Here is a 15,450-nt window from a genome sequence, read left to right as displayed (position 1 = left end):
CCTTGGCCTCATCTTAAAGATATGTTCGAGTTTGTAGAAGTGAAAAAGGACAACGCGGACTCAGACAAGAAAAAGTACATTTTCAAATGCTTATTGTGTTTGCCGAAGAAAAACTGACAAGTCACACCTAGAGACCTCTGGTCACTTAATTTTACAGACTGACAGAGACTGGCGGACACAGGGCCACACAGACTGGGGGGCAGGGGGAGACACACAGATTGGGGGGGGGGGGGGGGGCAGACAGACAGACAGACAGATGGGGGAGACACACAGTCTGGGGGAGACAAATATTGTGGTCCTGGGATATGTCCTTCCTGTAAACATTGAGTTGTTGAAAGCAGAGATTTAGTTTGTTGTAAAGCAGTGGTTCTCAACCAGTAGTCCACCAAGGTGTCCTTTAGGGGTTCCAGTTGGTCCCCAGTTAAACGAGTTGGTTGGGCCTGTATGGCTCCATTTGGTCTTGTGTGTGTATGGAAGGGGGGAATTGTTTAATAAAATGTGAAAATGACATAATTGTTCTCTTTGATGATTCCATTAATTTTATTTCCATTTTTATAGATGTTGGGGAAGGCTTGGTACAGTATAACATAATAGTTCTACAAGCAAGCACATGAGTGCAGGTGGTTTCAGAGTTTTCTCTGAAACAAGAGATACAAGGTACTATATATAAAATTATAAAATGACAGTAATTCAGTCAGGTCCATTCTCATCAAAGATAAAAAAATAGGAATTTACTTGTACTCTTACTTTTACTTTAAGTACATTTAAAAGCATATACTCTTGAATACTTCAGTACATTTAAAAGCAAGTACTTTTTTTACTCTTACTCAAGTAATGTATTGACTGGGCTACTCTTAGTTGTAGCGGAATAAATTTTGACCAGAAGTATTTGTACTCTCACTCAAGTACTGGGGTCATGTACTCTGTTCATCTCTGCTTATGGGCATGAGGCGGTGAGACAGTCTGGAGACATTGCCAGTGCATCGCGGAACCACACGAAAGACGAACAACCACTCACGCACACACTCACAATCTTCTTGAAGATGAGATGACTGTAATCGTCTCATCTTCAGCTGTTTATCCACAGTTTGGGATTGTGGGTTCTTCTGGAGTATACCTGGCAACAGGTGAGAGGCGGATAGATCCACTAGGTAACTGTACTCTCTTTCAGATCACCTACAATCATCGCTTCTTGCAATTCCTTCTTGTCGAAAAGAGATCTGAAGACCCGAAACAACGGGTTTGTCTCTATCTCCAGACAACTCATGAGTGTCTCAATGACCATTTTGTAAATTAAAGTATTCTTGCTCAGCATGAGTAGCTGTAATGTCCTTTTGCTGCCCCTCTGCTTACACAACTTCTTCTGGACCGCTTTGGCGATCTTTTGGGCACGGTCAACATCCATCTTCAGATTGAGGTTGGACTCTTGGGTTTTGCTGCCGAGCATCTTTATCAGCAATTTGATGATGTCCACGATAGTTTCTACAGGAATGACTTGATTTTTGAAAATCTGCAAAACAACCGCAGTCACAATGAACTGCCTTTCCAAGTATTCAGGTGACGGAGCAGGGAGGTCTTCCAAGATGAATGCAGGAGTCCAGACTTCAATTGATGATGCTAATTTTGCATCACTGGTTTCCTCATCTGATTCACTGCAGACCACCGGTGATGGAACAGAGAGCTTTTCTCTGGTCTTCCCTTCTTCTCCATCACAGACCAAGGTAAAAGTTACTTCTCCATCAGATACAGGAGCTGAGTCTTCAGTTGATGAGGCTGATTGGGCATCACTGGTTCTCTCATCTGATTCACTGCAGCCCGCCGGCTCATCAGGGGGTAAATCTTCCACAAGTACCATAGTCTCCCCTTCCATGACGGCGGGAGCCTCTGGTGGAACTGGAGGATCAATCATTGCTCTCTTAATCTTTCTCAATGTGCGATTCACAAAGTCCTTCTTCTTCTGCTGTTGTTGAATCTGCATGTTGAGCCAGTACCACATCATTTTGGTGAACCTGTCCACCTCTATGACAATCTTCCGTCTAATGTCTCGCTGTGTTCCATAATTTGACAGATGCTGGTACAAAACATCAGCCAGCTGCTTCATGGCATTTGTCTGAGGACTGCTGATGCCATCTGAAAGTCTCCTGTAGAGGCAGATCTCCTTGGTGCCCCTAGCATGTGCTTCATTTTCTTGGATGATGCTCTTTACCACACAATCCAGTCCTTCAAGTAAAGGGTACGGTGGTTTTTTGAAGTCCGGCCATGAGCTGTGGTCAAACTGTTTTTTGATTTTTGCCACAATTTTAAGGATTGAGTGCTTAACATATATGTGGACAACAAAGGTCTTGAGTTTGCCCACCACCTTCTTCCAAAAGGTGTCTTTGCCTTTTGGTTCAGGCTGTTTGTTGACTATGAATTCTGTTTCCAGGTTGCTCTCTCCTTCCATAATAGATACAATCTCTATGGCTATTTTCTCTGTATCCAAGCAGGTGAGTAATTTAATTTGATTCAGTTCCTCTACTGGTAAATCATCTGCGGTGGTCTCACAGACTTTGTTTACCATGTTATCCAGGATGCTTTTAATGGTCTGGACGCATGGAGAAGTAGTGCTGTGCAGGTTAGAGACCTGCTCGACTGGAATATCAAATGTCTGACATGACACCAGCATTGGGTCCTTGTCCTTTGGTCCTTCCTCAGAGTTCAGAACTGCCACCGTTGACCTTTTATCAATTTGATCTGCTTCATTGCAAGATATTTTGCGAATACTGTGTGCAAAGTTCTGCAAGAGTTCCGTGAAATGTTTTACCATTCTCTTCTTCCTACCGCTGGCAGGCTCAAATCTTGAAAGCAGTTTACTTCTCTCGTTGAGGTAACCACTATCTCCAGGTCTGCTGCTTAACTTCATGTTTACATTGTTTGTCACCTCTTTGGCCACAAGATGCTTAATGTCCTTTGTGCTTTCATGACGGGGGAACTCTGGCAAATCCACTTCCTTCGCAAAGGCCAATACAATTCTGTCCAGCATTTCCAGGACTTGTTGTTCTTTCACGACAAAGTTGGTCCGTGATCCTTGAGGACCAAGGGGCCTTCTTTTTATGTGGTGAATGACCGCTTTTTTAATGGTGTAGGTTAACACCTGGATTATATCCATGCACATTCGGACAATGAAGTCTTCTGTTGCATCATCAATATTCCCCGACAGTAGAGTGTCCCATTCTTGACTCATGATTTTTCTCAGATAATCCGTGAAAACGTTGCGTAGATATAAAGTTATAGACGCAGGGAGGAACGGCCCCATGTCCTCAATGCCTGGTGTTGGTGGTCCCAACCCCATTTGTTGCTGTCGGTCGATGTCTTGCTAGTGCATTCATGAGCGTGTCCTTGTGCTTACTTATTAAGTGGCATTGAAAGCACTTCAAAGTAAAAATTTGTTAGACTCAGTAGATAAGAATGAAGTTCCATGTCCCTTTTACATGAAAGACTTAGTTGTATGAGTTACATCAAAGACAACAACGACTTTGCAGAACGCTATTTTGGTAGATGAAACTAACTGACGTATACTGAGCCAACAGAAATTCAAAACATGGGCTTCTACTTGTAGCTTGGAACCGCGGGGGCATGTCAAGCATCTCATTGGTCAGTCTGATCAACAACAGTTCTGGGTTTGCAGTGGAAGGGCTCACAGGACAGTAAAATTCAGGTTTGGGTGAAAAAATGTTGGTTTTTGTTTTACTTTTAAAAATAATAAAAATATTAATAATTTTTAATTAATAATTTTTAAAAAAAGGCTTTGAAACTGTGTTCCAAACTGGTAGAAATCTAAATTTGCAGGTTGAACTTGCATGGGGAGTAAATCTTTGAAAGTATTAGGCAAACAATTTAAATACAAGCAATGTGCCAAAGTCACAACTGAGCATCCACTGCAGCCAAATGGACACTCTCTTGCCAAGCCTGGCTAATTATAGGATGAGTTTGGCCAGCATGTTCAAATGATTTATGCTAATGAGAATGAATTTCACCACTGTCAAAGGGCAGGTCTGATCACGTGTCGACTTCATTTGCCCTTCCGTTAACATGATGAAAAGAGAGCAGTGGACATGAGAGGGTGGACGATACTTTTGCACCAACTTCATCAATATTAAGCTTATTTCTCGTGATTTTTAAAATATATTTCAAAATCATGTGATTATAAAGAGGTTTCTCAGAATGCTCAAATCTGAGCGATGCCAACAAGATTAATGGAATACGCGCCGACAGAAAACTTTTGTCACATTATCTATGAAAATCAGGCAGCAGCTGAACATGTTAGAAATGTATAAGAAATGAAAGAAAAAAAACCCTGTGTGAAATAAATGTGTATATGTGATAATGTGAAGCATATAATGAAGCATCTAATATGATCAGCTGCTATCATGGCTGTAAAGGTGGAAAACCGTAGTGTGGATCTGGAAACCTTTTTAGAAAGAGAGGATGTCATTCTATTCTGTTGCTTGAGGTTTGATACTTAAATTCCCAGTTGTTAAATTAATGGTATTTTAATCAGAAGGGCTGCTTTTGTGATAACTGCTAATATATAAAGTTTGGCCATGCTTGACTGATTAAAAAAAATCAATATTTATGATGCCGTTGTCAGAGTGATCCCAAAAGACCACACCATTGATCAACTTTGGCACTGTTCAGAAAATGACATTTACAAGAATGCTATGCCTTTGGCAAAGTGTCCACTACTGTACTTTTGGTATGTAGTTAAATGGACAAAAGGCATCTATGCCCATGAGTACTGACTCAGAATAAGGATTTAAATAACTAAAATTAATAAAGTCTAGTTTATTTCTTCCACATTAACATGTTGAAATCCTTTTTGCGGTTAAAAGGTGCTGGCGTCTGCTACTTATGAACAATATGAAGACAGAAAGAAAAATATTTCTTCACATTTCAAATAACAAATGATTTAAAAACCAAGTTGAAACAAAACAAATGTGCTATAATGAATCGCCAGCTTTAACTGAAGGAGGCCTATGCCTTCCCTTTATTCATTTTTGTTTACTCCTTCACTTCAAATACATCTCCTTCACCTCTGCACCTCATTGCTTTTGTGTTCCTCCTCTCTTTTAGTCTTTGTAGTCTCATCTTACTTCTTTATGGTCATGTTTTCTTCCTTTAACGAGTGCGCTCTTTCTGCTAAAGGCTTTTCATGGCGACCCACCTCGACTCAATTACAGCTGGCATCTAAGCGACGGTGAGAAGCTAATGTTCGTGGTTCACGCGCGTGTTCGCTGCGTGAGAGTCTGTGTGCAGAAAAACAGAAAATGCGGTTAGAATTTAACTGACTTGCAGGTCCTGTCAATGAAAAGCGTCATGAATGTGATAATGACAAACTGGCACTGAGTGAATAGAGCTATACTGTATACTGTCAGCATAAGAAAGGAGGTGTGAGTCTAACCTTCTGATTGACCTACTGGTAACTGTAATATCTTGGAATAATAGAGGGCAGTAGGATGAGGACGCATCCCAGAAATCATTTATTATCATGTCTTATATTATAGATAAAGATATTCTTTATTACATGCTCCAGGCTGTAATTCCTGTGTTGTTTCGACTCGGTGTGTCTAGATTGACTTCACATTGGCTAAACTTTTGATGAACGCCTTTCCTGTTGATCAGGTAAAAACAAACAAACAAACAAACAAACGCTTCCAAATACGTTCCCATTCACTCTTAGCTGTTTCTTCCCACTTTATTACCAGGACAATGGGTCAAAGCTGTGTTGCAGATTAACTGTGCAAATAAATAAGAGAAGGCGAACGAGCGAGAGCTAGGGTTGGGTAAAATCGATAGGGTCGGTCAAACGAGAATGGAAACCAACAAGAGCGGAGTAGTGAGACGGAGGTGGAAAGAGCTGTAGGTAATTAAGTGAGCCACTAACAGCATGTTAAACCCAAAGGAAATGATTGTTCAGGCGTGCACGGAGGGCTCATCTGTAACAACTGAATTCTGCATTACGTATCCTGCACAAAAGACCAGAGGGAGAGTAGAAGATTTAGCTGCTTTGGTGTCCATATTCATTGTTGACCCATTGTCATTTCCTTTTTATATATTTATCACATGTTAGGATTTGTTAAATTGAGCTTGATTTCCAGTGTCACACCCTTAGCATCACTGTTTATCGGCTTGTTAAATAACAGCCACAGATTGAGTTGATCAAGTAGAACATTATTCTATTAGGGACTAAGCTGGCCTTTTCATTCCAGCCACTTTCCAAACAGACAAACATCGCCTTACTAAATGAAATTACAGTGTCTGGAATCCATACAAGGGGATTGAAGAAAAAAGAAAGAAAAAAAGAGAAGTTAAATATTGTTTCCCGCAAAGCTTTGGGTGTTTTCCTCTCAATTTCTCATTTCTCTGTGCCGTGATACGGCTAAGTGGCCGAGCAGGAAAGGCCTCGTCCTGCAAAGCCCAGAGCAGCAGCATAAATTGAATTGAGGCAAAATTCTGTTTGTGGCCTAAAACAATGAGACAGGGTTTGTTAAGTGGAAATGGGGAAAACACTGAGAGTGGAAAAAGCGCTTCCAATTGCATTAGGACCAGATCTGGGAGAGTTGGTGCAATAATGGCATGGAAGCCAGGGTTGGATTACAACGGAGCGGTAAAGGGTTTAGTGGATGAGGAAGGCCCAGAGAGAGCAACACAGAGAAGCGAAACAAAAATTACAAAACATATTGGAAGTGCTGAGGGAAGAAGCTGAGAAAGTTAGAAAAGTTCTGTCTTCATGCTTCTTCATGTATAAAGGTGTGCTAAAAAAAGACTTCCTTTTGGCCGATATATATCATGATCAATCCACGTTCTTTCGTGAATGATTTTAAATGGCGTTAAAGCTTGACGTCTCGACTCCAAAAGGGGACGTGAAACACTACTCTTAAAGTTTGGTATTGAGGTACTCGATAAAATTTTAATTTGATGAAATCTTTGAGCAGAAATAAATGGTATAGCCCAAGAGCCTGGCTCAAAATTTCATTTCACTGAGTGAGGAATTGTGACACGCAGATTGTAGATGTGAAATGTGGTCCCAAGGGTAACATAATTCAGTGAAATATATGTGAAATATATTAAATATTCAAGATATTGACAGGCGGGGAAAGTATTAGGTAGCTGCTTAGTAATCCAAGGAGACTTCAGTCTTATTCCTTGTACAATACGGAGAACCTTGAAAGCACTAAATGACTCAAACAACCGTGAGATTAATCAGCCTCAACGACGCCTCCCTGTCTTCTCAATAGCATCCCGATCTGGCCTTGCTGCCTGACTGTCTGCTCTCTGACTGTCCCTGACAGTGGAAGTGTCCTTGTATCTGCCAGTGGCGCGACACACTCATCGATACGTGGAAAGACACCCCCCCGCCCCTTGTAAGGACAGGGGATATAGTTGAACTGATTTAATCAAGATGTCGGGCGCTCACCTCACCTTCTACCAAAATGACAATGTGACTGAAGGCATTAAATACCAATAACATGTAAAGATGAAGTCCCAGGCAGCTGCTTTCAAATTGCACTGCTCATCTCTGAGGACTTTCTTGAGATGAAACACAATGCTTCTCCTTTGTTGTCAATCTGGAGCCACATTTCCATAGTGTAAAATGCAAAGGGGTAAGAATAATGATCTGCTTTTGTACGCTTTCATTTCCGAAAACATCTTGTCTTCACACTTATTGCTTTGGGAATTGGTTGGGGTTCCCCCCCACACACACACACACATGACAAATTCAATTGTCCTTTAGGAAAACAGGCCTTATAATTAGACTGTCATCGCAATTAATGACAATGTTTACCGTTATGGCTTATAGAGAATGTCCCGTCAAGGTTGTGCTTGTCTAAAATTACTTTTCTTGGAACAAAAAATTAATATCCAAAAAAACCGCCCACTTTCAACTCATCCACTTGCCCCTTCTCGTACATGCCAATGAAACTTCACCTAGCCTAATGAGATAAACAAATTCGACCACACCGATTGCTCCCTTTCTAAGATTTGCAAAACTTTCTCCAGCACAGGATGCTGTTCTCTGGTAGGTGGCTATTACAGCTTGTTTGGTGGCAACCCATGTAGTTGTTGGAGCTCTCATACTCCTAATAGCTCTTATCCAAAGTGATTCCGACAGGCACATTAAAATGCAAATTCTTGCCTGTGTGCTCCTTTGCCATTTTGTCACTTCCTTTCTCCTTGTGTGGCATGTTGAGGGGAAAGGAATTAGAGTGCTGGCCCCGAGGTTGAATATTCAAATGGCCACCTGATTTCCCAACAGGACAGCATCCACCAGGATTCCATTTTCACAGTTCCCCTTTCCGCATTTACACCGACTGCCTCAGCCACAACTATCCACCAGACCGTTCACAGAAGTTTCAACTCTGACTCTGCGGCAAACAATCCAGTAGTCAACTTTCGTCAACGGTATTATCGTTGAGTAAAGATGGATACCCAAAACTTTAGATGGCCAAAAGGTCACCAAAAAGTCCTAAAAAAAAAGTAATGGTAGAGAGAACAGCAGCTCATTACCACTGCTGGGTCCATATTTTTGTTGTTAAAGGTCAATGTTTCATGTAGCACTGGAGGAGATACTGGAGTTTGTATGGCCAATTAAATATAATTAGTACATGATGCTGAATATGAGACGGTATCATAATATGACGATCAAGCTATACCAAGGTGGCTCTTGCCCCGCGCTCACTGGGAGGAAGTTACCAAACAACTGGCAGAGAAATAAGGTCCTTATCTGTCATATTATTGTCTGTGTTTCTAAAAGTGTTCAAAGAATAAATAACAAATCAAAAAAGGAAAAAGCACAATCAATTTAATTTTGCGTCTTTCCTCTGCTCTGAGGAATACTCCATCAGTTTACCGTGGTATGATGAAGGAGAAGCAGATCCATTCTTGTTCCTAATAAAAATTTAGTGTCTCCACCATCAACAGTCCTGCCTGAAGGATTCAGTGTTCAGTCAGAAGTGAAGGTGTTTCCACATAATAAACCCTTCATCATCCACAATCCTCTCAGGTTAATTTTACACTTCGACCGATGAAAGCTAACTTTCCTGCAGCAGGTCAACAAGGTGTTGATAACACAATTTGTCAAAATTGCAGTATAATTTATACAAGCACATCTTAGCAGTATAATTTATACAAGCACATCGTAGTTTTCGAAAGAAATCTTTGACATCGAACAAATCAGAATTCGACCAAAAAATTTCGATTTTTTTTTTGTCTTAGAAGTCGAACAAAATTTGGAAGTTGAACGCGAAACAAGAGCCTTTTTCTCGATGCCAAGCACAAGAAAAGGCGAGAGAAAAAATGACGGTAATATGTTTTCTATTTTAGTTTACTGTATTCAATAATTTTTCACTTAATTTGCGTTCCATTGCCTATGGTACAAGTTACGGTACCGCAAACGTCTGTCCAAAAGAAGACGGTAACTCGTACCTTAGGCTAACCTGATTACGTCGATTTTTTTTTCTTTCTTTCTTTCTTTCTTTCTCGTGTTTGCTTCTTTCTTTTACATTTCTTTGATATGTTTTATTACTATACAATTTGATTTATAAATGACATTATGAAATAACATTATGTTGAAAAAAGGTACTGGTAGTATTCTCAGGTCTTGGAATAGATTAAGACCATTTGTATTATTTGTAATGGAAAAAAAATGTATTTGAAATTCGAACAAATCGGAATTCGAACAGCCTTCCGGAACGAATTGTGGTCGGAAACGGCGGTTTGCCTGCATTTGGCGCCTTTTTTTTTGTTTTTTTTGGCTAAAACAAACATGATCTGAAGATAATCACAAGATTCACGACTAAGTTATACATTAGTAAAGAGAATTGACTAAGTAAGTTTTTAGTTTGGACGCTGTGGAGTTATCTGACCCAACAGCCGAGGCCCACAGAACAGATGATGATGAGAAGTCTTCACAGCACGCCTCTCTTTACTATAACTGCCCTCTTCTCCTGCTTGCGTGAGCCGAATGGCTAATTACCTGGATAAAGTTCACGGGGAGCAGTCGACCACAGCAGCCACCTGTCGGCTGGAACGCCTCCAAATGACAAATGCCTGCGAGGCTGTGCTGCCCATGTTGAGCCTGTGTTTTCCACTCTGTCGCCTTGCACCACACCTCAGCATGGCAGCATCAACCTGGGGAGCAACTGTTGTCTTTACTAATTTACCCAAAATAGCCGCCTGCCTTGGGCTCTTCTTTGCTTGCCAGTGCTGGTGAGGAGCATCTGTTTTGAACTGCAGGGGCAAGCGTAATCACACCGCGTGGTGGCTCTGGGCACGAGCTGAGCTCCCAGCTAATGTTACTGTGTTCTGACATATCACACTTATTCAGAACACAGAGATTCAAGGACAACAGCTGGAATGTTCGGGGCAAAAGCGTTTGACATTTTGTGACAATTTGGCATTGGGATCCGAACCTCAACGGAATAATACGGCGTGAACAAAGGCGCCATGCAAATTTAAGAACATTTCACTTTCTTTTTTTTCCTTTTTTGTGAGTTTTTCCAAACACAATTGTTCGTTCTTTTCGACTTTGCCCATTCTGCTCCGGTAACGGATGGCCTTAAGGGTAGTAAGGGTGAGTTTTTATCAACACATTCACCTCATTTCATTGCTGCCGGTACACAAAAGCCACAATTTGGCATCTGTGGTCGTGTTTGTTCCTCAGCCTCTGAGGCCAACATGCAAAACAACCTGATTAACATGACGCTGCACTTTTGTTAAGTTTCGGCTCCATATCGACTTTTAGGTTCAGCAAAAAGGCAAACAAAGATTTTTTTTGATTCAACGCAAGTGCAAATTCTGGTCTTCTGAAACTCTTAGGAAGACCAGAATTGTCAGTAATAACTGCTATTATCAGTTATTACTGCTATTGGAAGCTACCGCTAATGGTCGTCATCTACTTTAACATCTCCTTTCCATACCAAAATGTCAGCAAGTCCAACCAAGCTTTAAAACCAGTGAAAGTCCTAAAAATAGTTAAAATAGACCCCAAAAAAAGTTGGAAAAATGAAATTAGAACACAACTCACAAATCATTTTCTTTAATTTTACACAGGCAATTGTGAACATTTTAAAGGAGGATGACATTGATTGAATAAGAGGTCAAGAAATAAGCGAAAATTCTGGAATCCTGAATTAGACTTTAGTTGAATTAAAACATCCCTAAATGGAGAATAACAGAGTATGTTTTGTTTTCAAGGACATTCTTCACCCGCATAGGCTCAGCTCCAATGTCTACTTCATGTCTAAGCTTGAACCTCGAGAAATTACCTTCAGAATTACCAGAAAGGATAAAACATGGCATTTTCTTAAGACTCTGGAAGAGCTGCGATAAAATTTCCTTTGGTCAGCCAAGAAAACGCTAGTTTTAAATCTGTCTTTAAGGTACGATATGAACAAAATGCATCTTCATTGTTTTGCAATTTCGGCTCAATGTTAAATGTGATGTTGCTCTCAGACAAAATGCAGCAGCACTGAAACTAAATTACCCCCGCCATTATCTCTAAAGCGCACACGGATCATTTCAGTCTAAATGGGATGAAGGGAAACATCAGGACCTCAGAGAGAGAATTGTTAAGAGAGCATTTATACGTGTTTAAGTGTAAACATGTGCACACATCCGATGTCGCTCTGATGGCCTGAGCCTTTGAGACATTCACCTCATTGGTCGATGTGCACACAGACACACACACATGTAGTGTAGATGGAGTCCAACGGAGAGATGGCTGCCGAGTGTCAGCGGAAGGATTTTGGAATGCGGTTAGATGGCAGGGGGAGAGTTACTTCCTGTGGCATCTGTTGCACCACAGTGAGTTCCAGCTGGAACAGAGGGCTCGGTGTAAAATATACTGTGGAGAAGGTCACTTTTCCGCAGCTCGACTGAACCAGGCAATGATCCAGACTGCTGGGAGTAATGGCTTCCAGTAATGTGCCGATGAACACAAATAACAACATGCTAAGTCTCGAGGGTAGTCATTTACACCAAACAACAAGAGACATGATGCCACAAATGACACAGATGCTTTTGCTTGTTAATGCAAAAAAAATAAAAATATGACAGCTAATGTAACGTGTCCAATCCAGAACAGTTAGAAAGATGTCGTTTGAAATGTCTGTTTCGAAAAGGGACGACAGGGTTTGAGCTAAGGGTGGATAAATAAGCCGTGGATGTGCAGATTGAAGCGCTGATGGATTTGTTCATGACCTAAAGGGAGGAGGATTCAATTTACAGACTGACTTCAGACCAGGATCATTTCCCTGGTGGAAGAGCACTGCTCTTTTCAGCTTTCCACTTTGTATATTCTTGATTTTATCCTGTAACTGTCCGTATAGATTAGTGTCGTCTGTCTCTGTAATGGTATGAGTCCCTTCCAGAAAGTCCATTAGCAGTTCACCTCGATTTCCATCCCAGAAAAAAGAAAAAAAAAATCACCATCACCTTATCTGGGGACCATACTGATGTGATTTTCCAGGGTTTCTCTTCTCTTTCATCGCTGATAGAAGCGGTGGATCCAAGTCTCATCTGTGGTAATAAATTGCTAAAAATTGGCCAGATTGCCCTTAACTTGTGTTGAATCTGTGTTTGAACAAGAGAAAGATGTTTGGAACCCATCGGCTGAGCAGAGGGTTTCTGGGAAGTTCTGTGATCATACTTTAAGTTTTAGCTGTCGTATAAACACCATTTTAACCAACTCCAAATCAGAGATTTAAATGATCAGGTCTAAAGCGACCTTTGCATTTCATGTCAACCACAAAGGAATACAAGACTTTCATGCGAAACCTCAACGGAAGTGTAGCTATAGCGATGGTTAGGCAATGATGCCATATGTGTGTTTAATAGCGCTTGTGTAATAACTCTCTCTGCCAGAAGGGGGAGACAAAAGTTCCACCCTGTAGATCGAAAAACATCCACCATTCTGGCTTTTGTTATACTTATGAAACTCCCCGTTTCAGCTGCATAACATTTCCCCGATGAACTGAAAAGGAAATTTTTTTTTTTCCTGCTATGAAGAAAACAACTGAAACAGGTGTCAAAGTCAATGTAGTCATTTTGTCAAAACTCTGCTAGAAAAAAACAACAACAACACACGCAGACGTTTGAATGAAACCATGATGGGTTAACTATCAAATCCTGCATATCCTTTAAAAAAAAAAAAAAAAAAAGTTGGCTCCAATATTTTCCTGCAAAAATTCAACATATTTCCATTGGGACTTTTAAATCTGCAAGCGCAGGCTGTACGACATGCATGCATGCATGTCGAATGACGACATGCCGTGTGACAGCTAGAACCCAGGAGCAGAGCGGATTCGTTCTGTTTTAGCGAATGTTGGATCAGACTGTTGGCTTTTTGCACAGATTGAACGTTTCAGACATCCTAACAGACAGCAGACGTCTGGGGATGGCCTCCCTGCTGGAGGTTTCTCTTGGCTATGCAGTAAACCTCCGAGTCGTGCGTCGAGTGTTGACGTCACAAATGTGGCTACGGCTCCCTCAGATAGGATGAGATTATTACATTATCATCATAGTCTTTAAATATGACTTTATCAACATTTAATTGATAATTAAATGATAGATGATCATCACTGTCGCAAAGATCAGGCAGCTAACAGCTCAGAACCACAATCTCCATGGAGAAATAATTGCTCAAAAGCAATTTCCTTCCAATCTCGTGGAATGCCCAGTGGCTCGCATCTTTCTGCATCGCTGATCTTTATCACAGCAGCACACTTTTTCTTTTTTTTCTTTCTTTTTGCTATCTCTGTTTAGGCAGAACATTCATATCTCTTGATTTGCTCTTCAAAACTATTTACACTTTGGATTCAATCTCTTTATTGCTTCCATGCTTTTGACCTCGTTTGCGAAGAAATTTTGTAAAAAGTGTGAAATTTGACAGCTAATGAGAAAACTCCATTGTTACTGCAGACACACAATATAAAACGAAGGTATTTTTATTTGCCAACATTGTCACCAACACTGTCAACAAGAGGCAATTTCCGGCCCAGTGGTGGATAGTAGATGATAGCAGTTGAAAAGTCTCTTAAAAGTGAAGAACCCCCCCCCCCCAACTTATATAATTAATTATTATATTAATATTTTTAACACACAAGTTGTATCCTGGGTTTTCTCCCACTCAATCCACTCATCCCTGTCACCTGTGTCACTGGAGCCACCTGCCTTCCATTCTCTAATCAGGCCCCACCTATTTAAGATCAGCTTGGACCTCAGTTTTACTGCCAGATTGTCAGGTTTCTTGGACTTTTTTGAGATTTTGTTTTTAGTTGTTGTTTTTTTTCTGTGTGGTATTTATCTGTTTCTTTGCCTGTTCTCCTTAAACCTGTTGTTGGAATTTATATTTATTAAACTATGAATGTGGACTCCTCTGGTGCTCATGAATGTGGGTCCAAACTCACCCACAAGATGTTACAGGAAATATTATGACTGAAATGATAATAAATGCAAAATGGTTGTAAATACAGAAAAACATCTCGGTTTTAGGTCCTATTTCAACATATTGAGCAGAAAAATAAGTGGTTAATGTTACAAGCAAGCTTTTAAAGTTCATTGTAACATGCAAAAAAAATAAAAATCATTCTGACATATTATTCAGTGTCCATTTTTGCTGGGTATTGAAGAGCTGATGATCCACACTGACTTACAAGGCCAGTTTTATACCTGGATATGATATAAAGTGAAACTCATACAGGATAGTTAACAGCTGGTGCTTTCATGAAGAGATTCGCCTCGATTTTCAACGTTCAAAAAGGTCATAAATTGATCATGAAAATATTTTTTGAAGAATGTGAATCTCCTTTTCTAATGGTTGGGCAGATTTCAGTGTGTCACATTCTTAGTGGCTCAATGGTATTTTTTCAGACATTCATTCACTTAATGTTGTGAATTTGCCATAATGGCACACAAAGAAAGAAGAACCAAACCGTGTTCATCATCACTACTCCCCAAGTTGTGTCATCGCTTGGACTACATGATGGGGTCAAAGGAAACACAGAGGAAGAGTTCAAGGACTCTGTTCTGCTTTACCAACATCATTTTCCCCTCTTTAAAGACCTGAACACTTTAGTAAAGTCCTCTATGTGAAACGTGTGAAACAGCAACGATAAACGTTGTGAGTCACAGGCATAAAAATTCAAGCAGGAAAAAAAATGATCCAATGGGCAAAATTAGAATGATTGTTTTTCTTTGAGCCTCTGAAGCTGAAGCCAATCAGTAATCACCTCCAGTTGAATGAGTGGACACACACACACACACACACACACACACACACACACACACACACACACACACACACACACACACACACACACACACACCTAGAATTACTCTTTGGTACCCTTTTACACCATCTGCTCTAATGGTGAAGAATTACATCGACAAAATAAAGCTCTGTAAACCCTT

This window comes from Antennarius striatus, chromosome 21 (assembly GCF_040054535.1).
Source record: "Antennarius striatus isolate MH-2024 chromosome 21, ASM4005453v1, whole genome shotgun sequence".
Lineage (NCBI taxonomy): Eukaryota > Metazoa > Chordata > Actinopteri > Lophiiformes > Antennariidae > Antennarius > Antennarius striatus.
Note: the sequence above shows the minus strand (reverse complement) of the source record.